The 17,847-nt window shown below is 45.4% G+C and overlaps 1 protein-coding gene across 8 annotated transcripts in view; it reads left to right on the top strand.

Moving 5' to 3' along the window:
• Positions 1 to 17,847, top strand: part of KIF21A (kinesin family member 21A) — a 2,335,619-nt gene that overhangs the window by 471,706 nt on the left and 1,846,066 nt on the right. The window lies entirely within an intron of this gene.

Raw genomic sequence — 17,847 nt, forward strand, 5'->3', positions numbered from 1 at the left:
CCTCTGCTCCTTGGGTTGCAGACTTTAGGGGGCAGGAGATTTTGGTTCTGGTTCCTGGGTTTCCAGGGGCTTTTTACAAGTGGGGAAGGAAGCTTCCTCCAAGGCTTTACACCCCCGTTCCCCTTGTGCCTCCTCCCTGGGAACCGGTGGGTTGTCGGGGTTCTTCCCCCGTCATTGCTCTGGAGCACCAGATCCTGGATTTGAGGCATTCTGAGCCGCCATGCTCATCTGAGGGTTCTGTTGAGCCCTCAGTATGTAACCCAGATCCTGTGCCATGTTCTGGACCTGGCGCTCTAGTTGGGATACCAGCTCTGGCTGGTACGGGGTCCTCCTGTCTCACCTGGGTTGATCCTGGGAAGGGTAGCTATCCTCTTTCACAAAATACCCTGGGTTAGGAAAGTTTGGGTACCCCTCCACCCTTGGTCTCCCCTCTCCCGGATTGGGCTGTCTGGGCTCAGGAAAGTGGGGAAAGCAGGATGGATTGTTTTGGGGGTTCAAGTTTGGTGGGTACCTAGGAAGGAAATTTTGTTCAGTATTTGGGGGATTACTGATCTCCTGGGGGAAGTGAGGAGGGCAGGTCCCTGGGTTTCCTGCTGTCTGGTTGGACCACCACAGCCCCTTGGGCTGGAGGAGCCTATACATAACCCAGGATGGGTCTATTGCCCTTGTAGCGTGGGCTGATGTAGTCAGGGGTCCCATTTGTGAGGTGACCTCCCTGGCTCCCTGTTTGTTATTGGCCCGAGGGCCTTCTGGGTTTGGGGTTGCTTTGATTCTGTGCGGGCAGGTTTTTAGGCCCCCCCATCTCTAAATCTAAAATGAGGGCAACCTTCACCTACACCACTTTAGCAGCAGCAGGGGTGTTAGTTGTTTTAGGGTTTTTGGGACTATTTTTATTTTCCACTGGCTTTTCCACCTCATAAATGCACGTGGCTTGCTGAATGACCCAGTCTAGTGATCTTTTCTCGTGAAAGTCCCTCACTAGCTGGGTCATGATATACTTGGGGAGAGCATGAAAGAAAGTGTTTACAAATTCTATGCTGTCAGTGCGCACCCTTCTAGTGGTCTCCGAAAAGGCAAGTTTTAACTCTTGAACAATTTGAACAATTTCTTGTGGGGCGTGGTCTTCCCCACATTGTAAACTATAGGCTGCCTTGCGAGCCTCCTGCGGATTCCTGTGAACGGAAAAATGTTTCAGGATGGCCGCCCTATAAGTGGACCATCTGGAATGATTCTGATCCTCCAGCCCTGTAAAGAAGCTGGAGTACTTGGGACAAAATGTCCACTTTATATATTGAATACAGCTTTGGCTGTCCTTCAAATGGAAAGTTTCCATCATTTGTTCAAATAGCTCAAGGTGCTCCCAAACCAAATATTTTGCATTCTTATGATAGGGCTGATGACGCTTGTAATGGCTTTTATTTGTTTCAGGGGATCCATGAGCAAGGCCCTCCTGACCTTGTTGGCTTTCTTAGTTCGGGTGACCCTGGTCCACTCATCCTCTGACTCAGAAGCACTGCTACCAGAGGCGCCTGTCTGGTCTTCTAGGCTCTCCCGGATTCTGCAAGCTTGGAAATGGCTGGCAGAATGTGGGGGCCTAGTCCTGTGGCACTCAGAAGAGTCTTCTGTTTCTTCCTTGTTCCCAGGATTGGCTGAGTACCCCCTGCCGACACTGTCCTAGCTGGGAAGAGGTTTTCAGGATGCCCTTAGTGGGCCTATTCTCATTCCCCACCAAATGTTACCATCTGATCTCTGGGTAAGTTATACTTTTGAGGATCCATTTCTCTGATCCTCCCCTCATTGGAGTCTCCCTGATCAGAGAAGATGGCCCTAGAACTTGGGAACCCATACACAGATTCCCACCCATCCATTTCTGGGAGGCGCTGACCTATGAGCCCCATATTTACCCTTAGGTTGAAGTCTGCCATCCCGTGGCCCTTGGCTCATTTGCGCCAGTGGGCATGGGGGTGGCAGAGTCCATGGAGCTGAAGAGATTTCTGGTACCAGGGTTCCTGAGGTTATGCTCAGGTGTTTCCCTCTCCCAGCGGACCTCATCTCTCTCAGCCCCTGCTCCCTGTTGATATGCAAGAACCTGACACTTTTGTTCTTCTATCAAGGCCTTACTAGTCTCTATTAGTTTTCCCTGCATAGCTACCTGTCTGTGGAGCCTGTCATTTTTCTCAGAGAGCCTCATAGTCTCTGTGCTTACTGTGTAAATTTGGAGTTTTGGCCCAATTTCTGCTACAGGGAGGTTACCTCCTGAGTCCTGTCCATAGTGCCCTGGTCATTCTTTGCTAGAGCATCTTCCACCATCCTGGCGTGCTCTAACAGTTTTTCGTAATCTCTTTGGAGCTCACCCAGTCCCTGAAGGGCCAGGTGATTTTCTTCCATCTTAGTTTTTAAATAACTCACCTCCTGGCCCAAGGTGTCCCTTTCCTGAATAGAGTACCCCTCTGTGCAGCCAGGTCGTCCTTTTGTTTTTTTGAGTGTACCAGCTTTCTGGCACTCTTCATCAAATTCTGTCTGAGTGTCACGGTCTTTCAGGATTCATTTATTATTTTCTTCTTTTACTTGGTCTAGGCTGTTTTGCAGGGTGACTACCTGCTCTGCACAGGCTCTATTATAATGTAATTGCTGTTCAAGCATTTGTTGGCTCTATAGTAGAGTACAAACTTTCTTGGCACTCTTTTTGCAGTGCCAGTACTTGCTCTACCTTCTCCTGCTGCAGGATATCCAGATTTCCTTTTACTTTCATCAGGTACTGTCTGGTTTCATTTTCTGATTCTTGGCTCTTTTGTAGCCTTTGCACTGCAGAGTCCAAATCAGTTTGGGTTTTTTCTAATGATTGTAGTTGCCGGTTTGCCAGATCGCCAGATCTAGGTTTTCGGCACATTTTTCCTGTATTGCTTCAATGTGAAGGTACAGATATGCCGCTTTTTTGGCAATTTTACTTTGCTCTTCTTTTACTTTAGGGGCCATGTACAGTTCACTCAGTGCCATGTGTAAGGGACCCTGATCCTGCCATATATCCATATATCTAATCCGGTGTAAGTGGCTTGTTTTTTTATTTCCTGCAACCAAACATTCTGATCCTGCTCTGTCTATTCACCCCTGACAAATAACTTGTGCAGTCGGTTTTCTTTTGCCATATTAATTTCTACTGGGGTCGCCATTCCGGAAATATTAATTTCCTTTCTGACTTAAAGGAGTGATTTTATTTTTGCAAAACTGACTAAATTCCTTAGAGCGTTCCTATTGAAGGGTGTTTTTACAGTGTAACAGTGTGGTAGCCCAACAGGGTTTATGTACCCTGTCAGTTAGCACACTGTATTAGACTGTCACAAGTGGTATGTCTAATTCAGAAATCTCGTGACGAGCCCCCAATCTGTAAGTGATTTCAATCCGGCACTTCACCTAAGTCACTGCCTAGCGTGTAATGCACAAATTAAATCCTTATTTATTTGTTGTGTCTAAAAGTTATTTTATTCTGATATCATGCCCCTCTCTTGGAACCCCCCTCCCCCCCTCCCCCCCTCCCTGGTCACACTGAACCAGGAATCAGGCTGGTTTGCAAAGTTAAAATATTTATTTATATATTCACAATATAATCACACTATTTTTAATGGGGATACCCTAATCACCAATGGTGTGATGTCACACTAATCAATCTCTTTAATCACAAGGAGTAATGATGAGCAAAAACAATGCAGCACAGCATTAATACTTTTGTGGGTGTGTGTTCAAATTAATAGCAATGTAGTTACTCTTTGCCCCTGAACACCCCTCAACCCCCCAATATGCAATATCAAGAGATAGAAGGAGAGAGAACAGGTTTCAGGAATGCAGAATTCAAATACAAATGTCAATCCCAATTTCCCCCCAGCAAACACAAGAGAGAAACAGAATTGATGGCAAACTGTCAAACTGGTTTTTAAAGTTATCTGAGAATGGATTGGGTAAAACACTAAATATGGGCTAAATTGCTGAAATTGTTTAAATTCTAATGGGAGCCGCTTTATATGGTTGACACCAATCAGCAATGTGCAAACTGAAATTTGAGGTTGTGTGCAATGAAAAGCTATTTTATACGTTCTAGAAATTTCCTGAGACAAAATTTGCGGCAAACTTTTCCACGTGCGGTAATCGCGATCGCGGGCGAACTGTAGGGATTTGAGATGCGGTCTTTGGTTCTATGGAAAGCTTAGGATGTTAGCTACAAGCAGACGATTAAATTTGTTTCTAGCATAAAATTTTAAGAAGTTATGGACTTTTTACTGGATGTCGTTGTTTCAGATATAGGTGCAACAATGAGAAACAGGGATGCGCTTTTAAAAGACAAACAGGATTTCTTTACACTAGGGTCAGACTATGAAGAAGCAAATACTACACAGGAGCACAGCCACTAGACCAGGACGCCTCTGTATCAAGTTTTTGCCTGCCCAGGAGCTTGCCTTCTTCAGATGAAATATATCAGCGCAAAGATAAGTTTAGCAATACTATTACAGAAGGAAGATAGTAGGGATGAGATAGAGTTCAGGCAATTCAAAAATATTTCTAACAATATTGGGTTATAAATACAAGAGAGGATGGTTTGAGATAGGGATTACTATGGACAGTACATAGGCTAGTGACAGTCCTATACTATGGATACTCACTATATGTATTTGAACAGAACCGTCAGGAATTCTGGTCAGTCAAGATTTCTGGACAGGAATTCTGCTGGGCACACCGGACTGGGACAGGCTGCTGGACACACCGGACTGGGACAGCAAGGTACTCTGGTCTGCACGGGACAGCACAACTGGACTGGGTCTGCAATGGCACTCTGGTCACAGCATAGCACGGCACGGCACAGCACAGCACAGGATTGGGTTTAATCTGCCCTGGTTCTGCAGATAATTATTTGGCAGGCAAGCAGTTACAGCACAGCCTGGCTGTTTTCTTTGATGTTCCCCTTTGAGTTTGAGGGATTCTGGTTCTAGAAGTGTAAGGCCTAGCTGAAAATGGTTCAGCTATAGAGTGGGCCTTTCTGCTTTGCCAAGTTTCTGGAGTCTGGATCAAATAATATGGATGGATCTTCTTCAGGGTGCTTCACCAAGATCGGGATGGTGTGTGGATCCGTCTCCTTTCTAAGTCCTCAGCTTCTCTATTTATGCATTTGATAAAGGGGTGTGTATGCTGAATTATCCTAAGTGCACCCGCCTTGCAGGCTATAGGTTAGGGTCTCCTCTCTCCCTTGATTGGTGGAGAAAGCATGCTGTCACCATGATGATGTGGTTTTATGAGTCAGAGAATCCTCCCACACATGAAATCTACTTTTAGTATAATACATATTTATAATTTTACAAACTTTATAACAATAACATATCTAGATCACATATTTTACGGAGCAAATGCTCTTCCAAGTCCCGTCATTGTAGGATCTTGTGTTGGCCTTTGACAGAATTCTGCCCTTTTGGGCCAGAACACAATATTTTATCCAAAAATGTGTACAACTGTGCGCATTGCATATGGGCATAAGCGTGTGAAGTTTTATACTTTTGACATAAATGTATTTGCTACAAAACCATCATTTTCATAGTTGCTTCCCAGAACAGCACAGAGTTCTGGCTCCTCTTAAAATGTGCAGCCAAAACTTAGGTTCAGAAGTCCAGGGTTTCCATATTTTTTTTACAATTGTAGACAGTCAATTATCAGTCTTTTTAGAAATATGCTTTTTGTCCCTTGTGAATCAACAAAAGGCTCTCTCCCTGCCTCCTTCTCCTTCTTGCAGCTCAGGGGCAATCTCCGCCCCCTTCCTTCTGGCAGAGCCCATTTATGATCCTTCATGATTAGCATCTCCTTACCTTGGGGGAAGTCCATTGTGCTGTTCTACAGCAGCCAAGCTCCCCTCCCCTCTTAATCAACACAAGGGTGCGATTTCCTGGCCTTGTGGAGAAGAAGGGAGGTGCCTGGCTTTTGTGGGGGGAAGCTGTGTAACTAGGCAGGCTTAATTTAAATGTCAATCTGTTACATTTTTTTCTTGGTTTAAACAAACTTGCAATTTTCAAACAAGCAGCTAGAACACTTATTCCAGCTTCTAAACCACGAAGTTTAAATAGTTACAAACTAGGTTACTCTTGATAACAGGTCACTTAGATTTCAGGCGTTAGATTTTAGTGTACAAGTTTAAATCCTTATGATGCAAACTACTGACAGCTGTCATACAGGCGGCCGCTGGTACTGCGCCCATATTTTGACAGATCCCACAGGCAGGCAAACTTGTGCTGTGGGTGTTTTGATGACCAATTCATCTTTCCAGGATATTGCAATTTCACAATGATTTCTTGAATTCAGTAGAATGTGACACCCAGCAAGAAGATTGGATGTTTGTGGGTGTTTTGGACCAGCATTCTGTATTTTCAGCAACCAAGAAAAAAAGTTTTAAATACAAGATTTCGGATTTCTTTCAGCAAGCACTACTTTTCATGCAGTCTCCATTTTTACTTGTCTGGCAGCCCAGTGACATGTTTCAGGAGTGCAGTCTCTGTTCCACCACTGACAACATGCATTGTAGATTTGGCAGCCATCTTTCTGTACTTTGTAGAGCAAATTCCATATGTTTTGGCACACATAAATTCTGGTACCACCAGGACACAGGGATGCCGCAGGCAGAGCATAAGTGGGTTAATACATCCCACAACTAAAAAATAAACTATTGCCAATCCTAACTACTATTTTACAAAATAAGGTGGAGTGATGTTCATGCAAAAGAAAAAAGTATTCACAAAATGATAAGTCCGGATGTTTGGACCGTTGGCCTCCCTTCCCCACGTTTTCAGCAGGGGACAAGGCAGTTCACGCCAGTAAAGCACTCTCTGGCTTCTGCGGCACAAGGATACAGTTCCATTTTCACAGTTCAAGATCTTCTGTGTCCAAGCCTATTTACTTCTTGCAAATATCTTGACTCAGGGGTCCTGGTATACAAAAACAACACGAAAAAGGTTATTTTCTTTTTCCAGCACTCAATTTGGGTGTTCGCCCTGGATCCCCCTCTGCCCGGCTCAGATCCTTTTCTTTCACTCAGTCTCCCGCAGCCGGGCTCAGACCAATTGTGATGTACTTTAAACAATCGAAGACTTTCAAATGTGCACAAGATTTAGCTTGACCCGTTGCATGACCAATTTGATCTCAGTATTCCTTTTTCTCACACTCAGCATCAGTTGGATACCTAACTGAGACGTTTGAATGAGCACCCATGTGGCGCCGGACCACTCTGTGTATGTTATCTTTTCTTGGCCTCCCAAGTTCAATTATAAAGTTCAACTACTTCTTTTGGTTTCCAATTATATCCGTGCTGCTCTTTGCATTCGCCTTGCACACTGTTCTCTTTTACAATGTTGCCGCTTGCAACCTTGGTTCAAAACACAAGCTGGTTTGGTTCAGTCTCTCCGACTCACCGGCTGTGCTGTCTTTTCTGACCCTGCTTTGTTGAAGAAGCCAATGACAGTACCGCTTTGGCAATTGCTCCTCCCCGACCCCGACTTGGTTATTGACGTGCGAGGGCCCCAGGTACCGCCGACACACTGTGCAGGTTTGAGCAGCCTTAGTTCCTGGTCTTTGGTTTCTTACTTTCCAAGGCTAACGAAAGTAAGTCTTTAGAGGTCAAGGATACTTCCCTTTTTGCGACTCCCTGGTCTTGCCATTTTTCTCCTTGTATTAAACTGCCATCTTGGAACTGCTGTTTCCTCGTTTGGTTTGCCACCCTCAGAGTGTGCTTTCCTGATCCGCTTTTTATTCGTGTTCAGAAGTGTGATGGAAGTCAGGTGTGTGTAATGATCAGTAATTGCCTAACCTTGCCTGACCATTGTATTGAGACATGTCTGGTGTACTGCTCTGGTGTTGGTCCATTTCTGCTCACGGTGAGCTGTCCGTGAGAAAGTCTTCATGTCGAGAAGGGAGGTGGGGGGTTGAGTTGCTAAATATTCTACCTGGTAGGATGGGGAAAAGGTGTTACAGGGAAGGGGATACTGCGTCTCACCATCCGTGGTACCACTCCCCGAAAACCCCTCATCCAGGTGGTCCTCCTGCACTGGTCCACCCCTAGGATCTCTATCCAAAAACGATGGCCGTGTCCTGGCCACCCAGATGACAGATCCTGGGGATTAGCGGGTAAGTCACCTTCTGGTTTCTCACAGGTGTTCGAGGGGAAAAAAGATAAATTCACAAGTGTTGCTTCAACTACGTTACAAGGATCTTATTAAGCAATTGAACACAAGCACTTAATTCAAAGCACAAATCTCCATCCGACACACAAGATGATGTAATAGTGACCATTTACGTAACACAGGTCAACAATTCAATGATCCTTTCATGATTGAGAAAGAGAGTAGGAAAAAACTCACACGAAGGGTGTGTAATAACTGTTTCCCTACGTATTAAGCTCCCTTCAGAGGTAAAATGTCATACTCATGTTTTGCAGAATAAAGGAGTGAAAAGACTTTGCTTCCACACCCAGCAAGTGCTGTTACGTTATTGCACTGAACATCCCTCTACTCATATGAGTAACATGAAATAAGGGTTCCATGTAATAATGTCACTGTGAAAAAGTCATCAGGTTCTGGTGACTTTTTCTTGGCTACCAAAATTCATTCCCCAAATATTCTTGGAGGGGTATAATTATATATTACCCCCAGTCCTAGAATATTTGGGCATCGTGTTTGATAGCCTGGAGGGTGCATCATTAAAGCATGTTTTTAAAAAGTCGCCAACCTGACAACTTTTTTTTATGGAAACATTATTACCTGATACCGAAATAGGTTTGTCTTCCTTCATTGAAAAAAACGACTGCCAAAGATGTCCTTATCATTTATCAGATCTTCTAATGCATCATCCACTAGAAAATTACACATTTATTATCTGGGGGAAAAAAGTTAAACATAATGGTGCTTGTGTGGTTTATCTGTTGAAAAATGAAAAAAGGACCACGAGTGACAAAACAAGAAAAAAGATTGAATGAAGGAAAGGAATGAAAGCAAGAAATGTGATGGTGAGAAAGAAAAACATTCCAGCGAAAGAGAGCATATGGAAAGCAAATAATTGGAAAAAAGATGGAATGAAGGAAAACATAAAAGTTGTGAAAGAATGACAGACAAACAGAAGGAAGGGAAGGTTTCAATTTTTCAAATTACTCCTATTTCGCTCCCTCCCTACCCTTTAGCACCTCAGTTAATTGTATTGTTTAGCCACCCCTCACATTTCCTCTGGAATGTCGCATTTGCACTGCTGCTGTTTGTATCTATGCCTTTTTCCCTCTTTTCAGGAAATTCGAATCTGGGTGTTTTTAGCATTGCTGCTGTTATAACTAGGCCTTTATCCATCTTTTTAGGAGAGTTTAATCCTTTGCATTGTGGGTACTATTGTACTGTGAACTTTGTCCCATTAGGCTCTCTCCCACTCTCTAGGTCCCCACCCCTGCTGGGGGTACTGTTGTGTGTCTCCTGTCTGCTCCTCCTTTGTGTTCTCTTCCGTGCAGCGCTGAACTGTGTCTCTCCTTCGCTCCTCCCTCCTCCTCCACTTTCCTCCTCGCACCCTCTATGGCGCTTTCCCTCTCTACCCTCTTCTCTAACCGCTACTCTATCTCCTGTCCTAGCTCTCTCACAAAGTCTGGAAGCAAGAAGTTCAAGAGGGACATCCTGATCTCCAACCCAGGCCTCCCTATCGCTGATACTTAAATCAGTGCTTCGAATGGATTGTGTCCTCCCTCGTATTCCTTATCTTTGATAAATCCACTTCAGCTTTTTCCACAGTAGAGGGCGCTGCGCGTCAATGTCCCTCGAGTCGGTGTCCTTCGAAAGCCTACATATCGGTGCCGACGTAGGTATAAATGGTCTCGTGCAGCGTCCGTTGCTCAGTTCTGTTTTTCCACGCTTCGTAAGCCTCAGAGACACAATGCTTGGTTCCTCAGTAAAATGTTCAAAAAACTTTGATTTCCTTGAAAAATCTTAAATTCTACAATGGCATCTTCGTCTGCTGCATTGATGCCATGATCCAGCTTCAAAAAATGTCGGGATTGTGGAAAAAAGATGTCGTTAACCTCACAGGATCTGATCTGCCTCTGGTGCCTGAGCTCAGAGCACCAGTGTTCGGATTGTGAGGAGTGTATGTCCATGATGGCGAAAGCCTTGAGGGAGCGTAGAGGGAAGCTGGAAAAAGGTAAGACGATTATATCCTCTACCCATTCAAAATTGTCCTTGGCCGAGTCGAGACATTAGTCTCCTTGCCATCGGAGAAAACCTTCCGCTCGAGATCTCGAAGTGGTTCTCAACACTCATCTAGACCGAGACATACTAAGAAGAGGCATCATAGATGACCTTCCTCTTCATCTTCGAACTCTCCAGAAAGGGTCACCTGCCCCACTAAAAACAGCTCTCCAGCTAAGTGGGAGGAATTTTGCAAAGAAAATGCTAAGGGTCTTCGAGAATGCGGCTTTGTCCGCCTCGGAGATGCCTAGAGGCGATACCCCAGGTGAAAGACCCGAAAAAGAAAAACGCTGTGAGTCGTTGACCTCGGAAAATAAAAACCCTCTAGAGTGTCATGAACCCTTGAGTAAAGACAAAGACTCTTCGCATAAAACTGCGTCATCGAAGCCACCGTCTAAGGCGTTACAACAGAGTGCTGCACTCTTTAAAGCATCCTGCAGCACTCTGTTGTAACACCAGGACCAGGAAGGACGTATTTAAAGGAGAAATCCATAGAAAATCAAGAACTTGCAAAGAATGATCAGCAGAGAGCTGAATATTGCAGAATATTACTAAAAACCATACGGTCAAGGAAATTAATTGATTGAAAAATAAAACAAACATGGAAAAAGTGAATACACCTTTAAAAGGGTTGTATGAAGGATCTAAATAGGATGTTAATTTGACCAGGATATGCTCTCCTGAAGAACCATTGTTTAAAGCAATGGGGAAACGCGTGTCGAGAGTGAGAGTGCGTGGAAACTAAAAACTAGAAAAACAGATATATTAATTTGAGAACTTTTCTGCATATTGAGTTTCCAAGTGTGGAATGAACACTTGGATAATGGAATCATATGCATTATCAGTGTGTTTCCATCCACCTTTAGACATTCTTTCACCTTCCAAGATGGCCGCCGCTTTTTAGCGTGTGTCCACTATTCCATTTCACTTATATTCACCCTTATAGTCCTTCTTCCACTGTTATGCATACCTACCTTGCTTCACGGACCAACGCTGCATTGAGGGTCTTGCAACTCTGAACAAGCGTCTCGCGCATAGCAACAGTCTCTGGGGACATCCTCTCTGCTGGATGGGCTTGGGCGAGCTCTGTTCACTCCGCAGCTCACGATTCATTACCCGATGGCACATCAATCACAGGCTTAAGTAAGTAATTATTATCAACACGAGGCGTTTTTCGCCGTGACTCTGCAGCGCTGTCTGCACACGTGTCACCCTGACACTAATTTCCAGTGGCCGCTGTTCTCTTTCATAGACCAAGCCAGCCCATTGTCTATAACTTTAGAATTCTTTGACTGCGAGCCATTCAAGCATCGTTACATGTAATTGTTGGTCCTGTCCTGAACCTATCGGGCAACCGTCAGCTGCGAGTGTTTGCCCCTGTATTGTTTCACTCTCTATGTCCTGCTGCTTTTGGCATGTAACACTGATTGCTGCTCGTACAACTTATCCTTTATAGTGTACAAGATTCCGCTGTTCTCCGTTAGGTGAACCATGTTGGAATTCTACTCGGAATCACTTCTCCGCACATATTGAGCGGCTTTCCATACGTAGTGAATTACAGATCTTCCTTAGTCTTGGTAAGCAATTCATTTATAATCATTCGGTAGTAGACCAGTGCCTATGTAATCTATAATGCATTTCCATTTTATCATTTGAAAAGCGGCCATCCCTTGTCTCAATAGTCTGTGACTCTGGATACTATTAAAATACAGTTGCTGGTCATGTTGACCCATTTCTTTTACCTTACTCTTGCTTCCTTAACAAAGAATTATGAAGACTTAGTTGATCACTTGTTCCTGGGAACACGTTATTTGTTTAACGCTAAACACTTAATGCATGATGCAGTTATGTGGAGAGTTCAAAAATACCTGATTGTACATATTTCTTTATTTGCAGTGTTTAATTCATTATTCTGGGCTCTTGATGAAGAGAATGAATTTCTCGAAACGCGTCAGCCACAATCAAATGAATTGAATCCTCCCGGTTTCTTGCGTTTGAAATAAAGAATCCTCTTTACATTGGATGTCATTACTGTATTTTCCTTGAATTGTACTATCATTTGAAGTTCGTTGGAATATATATCTAATTTATCTCGATAAAAGTGAATCTCAAGGCGTCAAACTGACGCAACCCTTAGGTGTGCAAGGGACGGGAGGGTTCCGTTTTTGGATCCTCTTTTCTCTCCTTTTTGTACCTTTAGTAACCCTGTGCCAGGGCTACATTTCCTCCCCTGCACCCTAAAATATTTTCAATTGTTGTCAAATTGTTATTTGAATCAGTGTCTCTATAATCTAGTGTGTGCACCTTACACCCTCCTCCTTGTTGCTTTCAGCTGGGATCTCCCAGATGATGTCATGGAGGTGTTGCTTTCAGCTAGAAGGCCAGCAACAAAGACTTTATACCGCTGCCGTTGGAACAAATTCTGCAGCTGGTGTAGAGATAAGGATATTGACCCTTTTTCATGTAGTACACTGATGGGGTTATCTTTCCTACTATATTTGTCAAATTCAGGCCTTCAGGTTGGCACAATCAAGGGTTACCTCGCCGCACTATCAATCTTTAAACGCTGAGGAACCTTCATATTTCAAGTTGAGCCTAGTCATTCAGTTTCTGACAGGGTTGACTGTTTTTCCCCCAACTCCTTTTCAAGTCCCCCCTGTAGGATTTAAATCTAGTCTTAAGATTTTTAATGGGTACTCTGTTTGAACCTCTTCATTCCTGTCCGTTAAGGTTTCCCACTCTGAAAACAGTCTTCCTAGTGGCTTTAACTTCTGCCAGAAGAGTGAGTGAACTACAAACTTTATCTTGCAAACCTCCACATATAGTCTTTCACAAAGATAAAGTAGTTCTTCAAGTGATGTCAAATTTCCTCCCATAGGTTGTCTCAGAATTCCATATCACACAACAAATATCCTTGCCTTCATTTTACTCTCCCCCTCACCCAGGGAAAGAGGAAGAGAGATTGCACAGGCTGGATCCAAGGTGTGCCTTGAGTTTTTACATTAACAGACTTGCTAGGATTAGACAAGCAGATCAGTTGTTTGTGGGGTATGCAGGACATAAACTACCTATTACGAAACAGACCATCTCAAGATGGATAATACTGACTATCATAGAGTGCAATAAATTGGCAGAAAAAGATCCTCTTCAACACCTCAGGGCTCATTCAACCAGGGGTATAGCAGCCTCGTCAGCTCTCCAAAGAGAAGTACCAATTAAAGACATATGTGAGGCTGCCACATGGTCGTCTGCACATACTTTCACCAAATTCTAAGTCTAGATTCCTCCACTAGCCAGGGGACTACATTTGGGAAAGCTGTGTTGCACTCTGTGCATCTTTAAAAAATCATTACGTTTTACTCCCGCCTCCTATTACACATTACTGCTTTGGGAGTCTATCAAAGATGAGGAATACGTGGGAAGACGCAATCCATTCATTCGAAGAACAAGTTACTTACCAAGTTACTTACCAACAATAACGTATGGAAGGACCTATTGTGGTTGTGCAGCCAGTTGTTGTAGGTTGGACTGTATACACTCACCGTCTTATTGGTAGGGACCAAAAGCACCCACAACCATGTGGATAGAACACTCAAGGTGTCAAATGTTTTCTCCTTCGGAAAGGTATTACAATATAAGTAACCAGGGATTCCCAGTATGACTGGGAATATTCACAGCATGTGAATCTATGAAAGATACCAACGCTGGAGAAATGGAATTACAGGTAAGAAACTACTGCCTTACTCCAGACAGACTCAACGACATCCTCTGTCGTTACCTCATCAGATCTATGGACCCCTCATATGGTCTCTGTTCTCTCTCCTATCTCTTCCTCTCCCATTAATGGTGGCACTCGTGGGAGGTCTTCTTGGCCTCCTTCCACTCCTCCAAGACCATCTTTAATGTCTATCTGAATGGCACTGTCCTGGTCCAGGGCCCCCAGCCCAATCTTCTCCTTTTCGATATGCGTCTACTGTGTCTTATCAACTTCCTTCCCTCTCCTGCTTCTCCTACTAGCAACTCCCTGGCTCCTCTGCCATCTGTCTGGCCCCTCCCTCCTCCTCTCTAGCTACTATCCCACCTCCTGCTGCCACCTCTGCTCACTCTTAGGCCCCTCTACTACTTCCGGTGTGCATATCTCAAGCCTGTACCCCACCCCGGGTAGACTTTCATATGTGGCAACCTGCTCCAAGTCGCTACTCTCAACTCTCGCTCTGCTGTCAAACACTCCTCTGACATCTGCCACCTCCTCGAAGAACTTGATCTGGATGTCCTAGCTCTCACCGAGACCTGGTTCACTGCCAGCTCTGTCACGAGGTTTGATACTCTCTTCCCTGATGGCTACAAGATCCTCTCCAAGCCCAGAGCGAACCGATGTGGAGGTGGAGCAGCTTGTATCTTTCTGGAGTGGGTCCCTGCTTCTGTCATTCCTACGCAGGCTTATACCGCCTTTGAATGCCTGGTCTGCATGCTCTCTACCTCTGACTGTGGCCACCATCTACAGGCCTCCTGGCCAGGTTGCCCTCTTCCTCTCAGAATGGGCTGACCTCTCATTCTCTCGCCTTGCCTCTATCTTTCCACTTCTCCTCCTCAGAGACCTCAACTTCCACTTGGATGCTTCTAATCCCTCCTCTTAGCTCTTCCTCAAACTCTGCGACACTCTTTCATTCCATTCTACCCTTTTGGTCTGACACACTCGGCTGGGCACACCTTGGATGTTCTCATCTCCTCAGACATCACCCTCTCACCACCCCTCCCTCTTGGACCGACCACTTTCTGCTTTACTCACTCCTGAAACTCTGTCCCCAGGCAAAGCACGCCCCAGCACTGCCACCTACCTTCTCGGTCATTCGGCCCATGAAGCGTCTGCCGGTGGATGCATTTGGCTCTACTTTCTCTGCTCCTCCTAATCCTGCTGCTGACTCGGCCATGTCTAACCTACATCTTTCTTTCTACAAAGCTCTGGACATCCTTGCCCCTGTCATGAGACTCTGTCTGAAGCCTACCTCCAAGTGCAACTCTTGGTATGACTCCGACCTGGCTACCCTGAAACGCAAGTTGCTTTGGGTGCCTCCTCTGACAAACTGCCTGCCGCCTGCTACAAAGGCAATACATACTCTCTGTCCTCATCCAAACCTGTGTTTCTGCAGCCTTTAACAACACAGCCAAACTCTTTACAATTGGTAAGGAGCTGAACAATCCTGGAGTCTACCTCTCCAGTTCCCTCCCAGGCCCTCTGTATGACTCTGGCTTCTTATTTCACCTCTAAAACCCAGGTCATCCTGTCCTCGCTCTCCTCTTCCTCTCCCTCTCATGTCCCTCCTCTGGCCGCTTCCCCCTCCCCTCCTCCTTTCTCCTTTTTCTCTCTGACCACACCCGACAATGTTTTTAGACAAGACCGATCTATGAAAGTGTCGTCCAAACAGGTGCTCCTCTGCTCCTCCAGAACCATGAAGGACCACGTTGACACCCTCGCTCCAGCCTTGGCAGATTTCTGCAATCACTTTGTTGCTGCTGGATCCTTCCCCTCTCTCCTCAAGCACTCCCTCCTTAAAAAGCCTTCTGCCAACCCTACCTGTCCAGCGAACTATTGCCTGATCGCTATCTGTTGGCTCCATGACCAGCAGTCTGGCTTCAGACCAGCCAGAGGCACGGAAACTGCTCTCACACTGTGAAGATCTGCTCCCGAATCTGGATTCCAGTCTTACTTCTGTCCTCATCCTCTTTGACTTTTCCTCTGCTTTTGACGTGGTCAATCACACCATCCTTATCAATCGACTGTGCGAGAACCTGGGCATCACAAATCAGGCCCTGCAGTGGTTGACCTCCTTCCTCATGGACCGAATCCCAGGCACAACTTGTGTCCTTTCTCTCCACCACCTCTCTCTCCACATGTGGTGTTCCCCAGGGCTCTATCCTCTCACCCTGGCTCTTCAGTGTCTACCTGGCCCCTTTGGCCCACCTGATTGCCACCTTCCCCTCTAACTTTCAGTGTTTTAGATGACACTCGGCTCTCTTTCAGGCTCCCCTCCTCTCTCGCTCGTTCCTGACTGTCTATCCGTGATTCAGGATTGGTGCGCCTCCAATGATCTCTGTCTTAATGCTAGTAAGGCGGACGTCCTTCTCATTGGGACCCCTGTGCCCACTTTCTCTCTCTTTGGCCGCCCTCGTTGGGCCCTCTTCCTTTGCCTTCTTGTGAGGCAAATAATCTTGGTGTCATCTTCGATTCCACTCTCTCCTTCTCTTCTCTTGCCAAGAAGGCCCACCACTAGCTGCACCTCCTCCGAGGTATTCTTCTTTTTCTTACTTTCCCCCAGACGCTCAGTGTCTTCAGAGCCCAGAGCCCTGCTTCTCTCTAGGCTGGACTATTGCAACAGCCTCTTTCTCAATCTGCCTTCCTCTACTCTCTGCCCTCTGCAACTAATCCAGAGCAGGACTGCAAGGCTTATCCTTGGCCCCAAGCCAAGGCACCGTATCGCTCCAGTCCTGAAATCTCTCCACTGACTCCCGGTGGCTGGAAGGATAAAGTTTAAGGCCCTCTGCATCGTCCACAAGGCTTTCTGGGGTCGGGCATGCACTAAATCCAACTCTCCCTTACAAAATACCTTCCTTCTAGAGCCCTTTGCTCTGCTACCTCCAACTCTCTGAGGGTCAGATGCTCCTCCAGGCAGAGAGTGGGGGTTAAATCTCTCCTCTGCAGGTGCCTCCTCTGGAATGGCCTCTCTGCCCCTCTCATACTTGAGCCGGACCACCTGAAGTTCCGAAAGCTGCTCAAGACCTTACTTTTCTCCTCTGCTGATCAACCTGCCTACTGCATTGACTGGTTGCTTGGCTACCCCTATAGTCTCACTGGGTACCAGTCTCCTCCATGATCAGTCTCCTCTGCGCTGCCTCCAGGCCTACCGTACACTTAGTGGCTGTAATTGTAACCACTACAGCCCCTACCTCCTTGTACTTACCCAGAGCCGCACTGCCCTGGCTGCACTCACTCAGAGCATTGCTGCCCTGATTGCACTTCCCTTCTCTCTCCCTGACACTTCACCCGCTCCCTCCCCCCTACACTTTTGTGCTGTCACACTTGCACGATCTAAATGACAAAAGGCCTAGTAAGATCGCTTGTCTTGTCCTCCCTCTTTCTTTTCCCCCTTGTCTTGTCGTGCCTCGAAACACTTGTGTACAGGCGCGTTATAAATTACATATATCATATCATGGTATAATGAAGAAAGACAATGTGAAATAAAGGAAGGGCAATGGAAAGTTGCAATGAGAACGAAGATGTAATACAAACAAGTGATAGGATGGATGGAAAGAAACTAACATTGGGAATATTGAAAGAAAGGGAAATATAAAAAATAAAGGAGGATAGATGAAGGAAGAGCAGGTGTACAGAAAGTCAGTTTGTTTCAAAACTGTATCATTGCAACTCTATTTGAAAAAGGTTTCCTACCGTGTTTTCATGTGCATTATTGATCCTTTCTAGAAGCCACTATTGCCTCTTGTTGTAGACATGTTCTTTAGTGATCACTGAAGTGTAATATTAATACTTTGCAATAGGAGCCATGCCACCACTTCAGGCAGCAGGAAAAAGCGGTCTACTGCTGAGCCCCTT

Source organism: Ambystoma mexicanum, chromosome 12 (assembly GCF_040938575.1).
Source record: "Ambystoma mexicanum isolate Mex_15411 chromosome 12, UKY_AmexF1_1, whole genome shotgun sequence".
Taxonomy (NCBI): Eukaryota; Metazoa; Chordata; class Amphibia; order Caudata; family Ambystomatidae; genus Ambystoma; species Ambystoma mexicanum.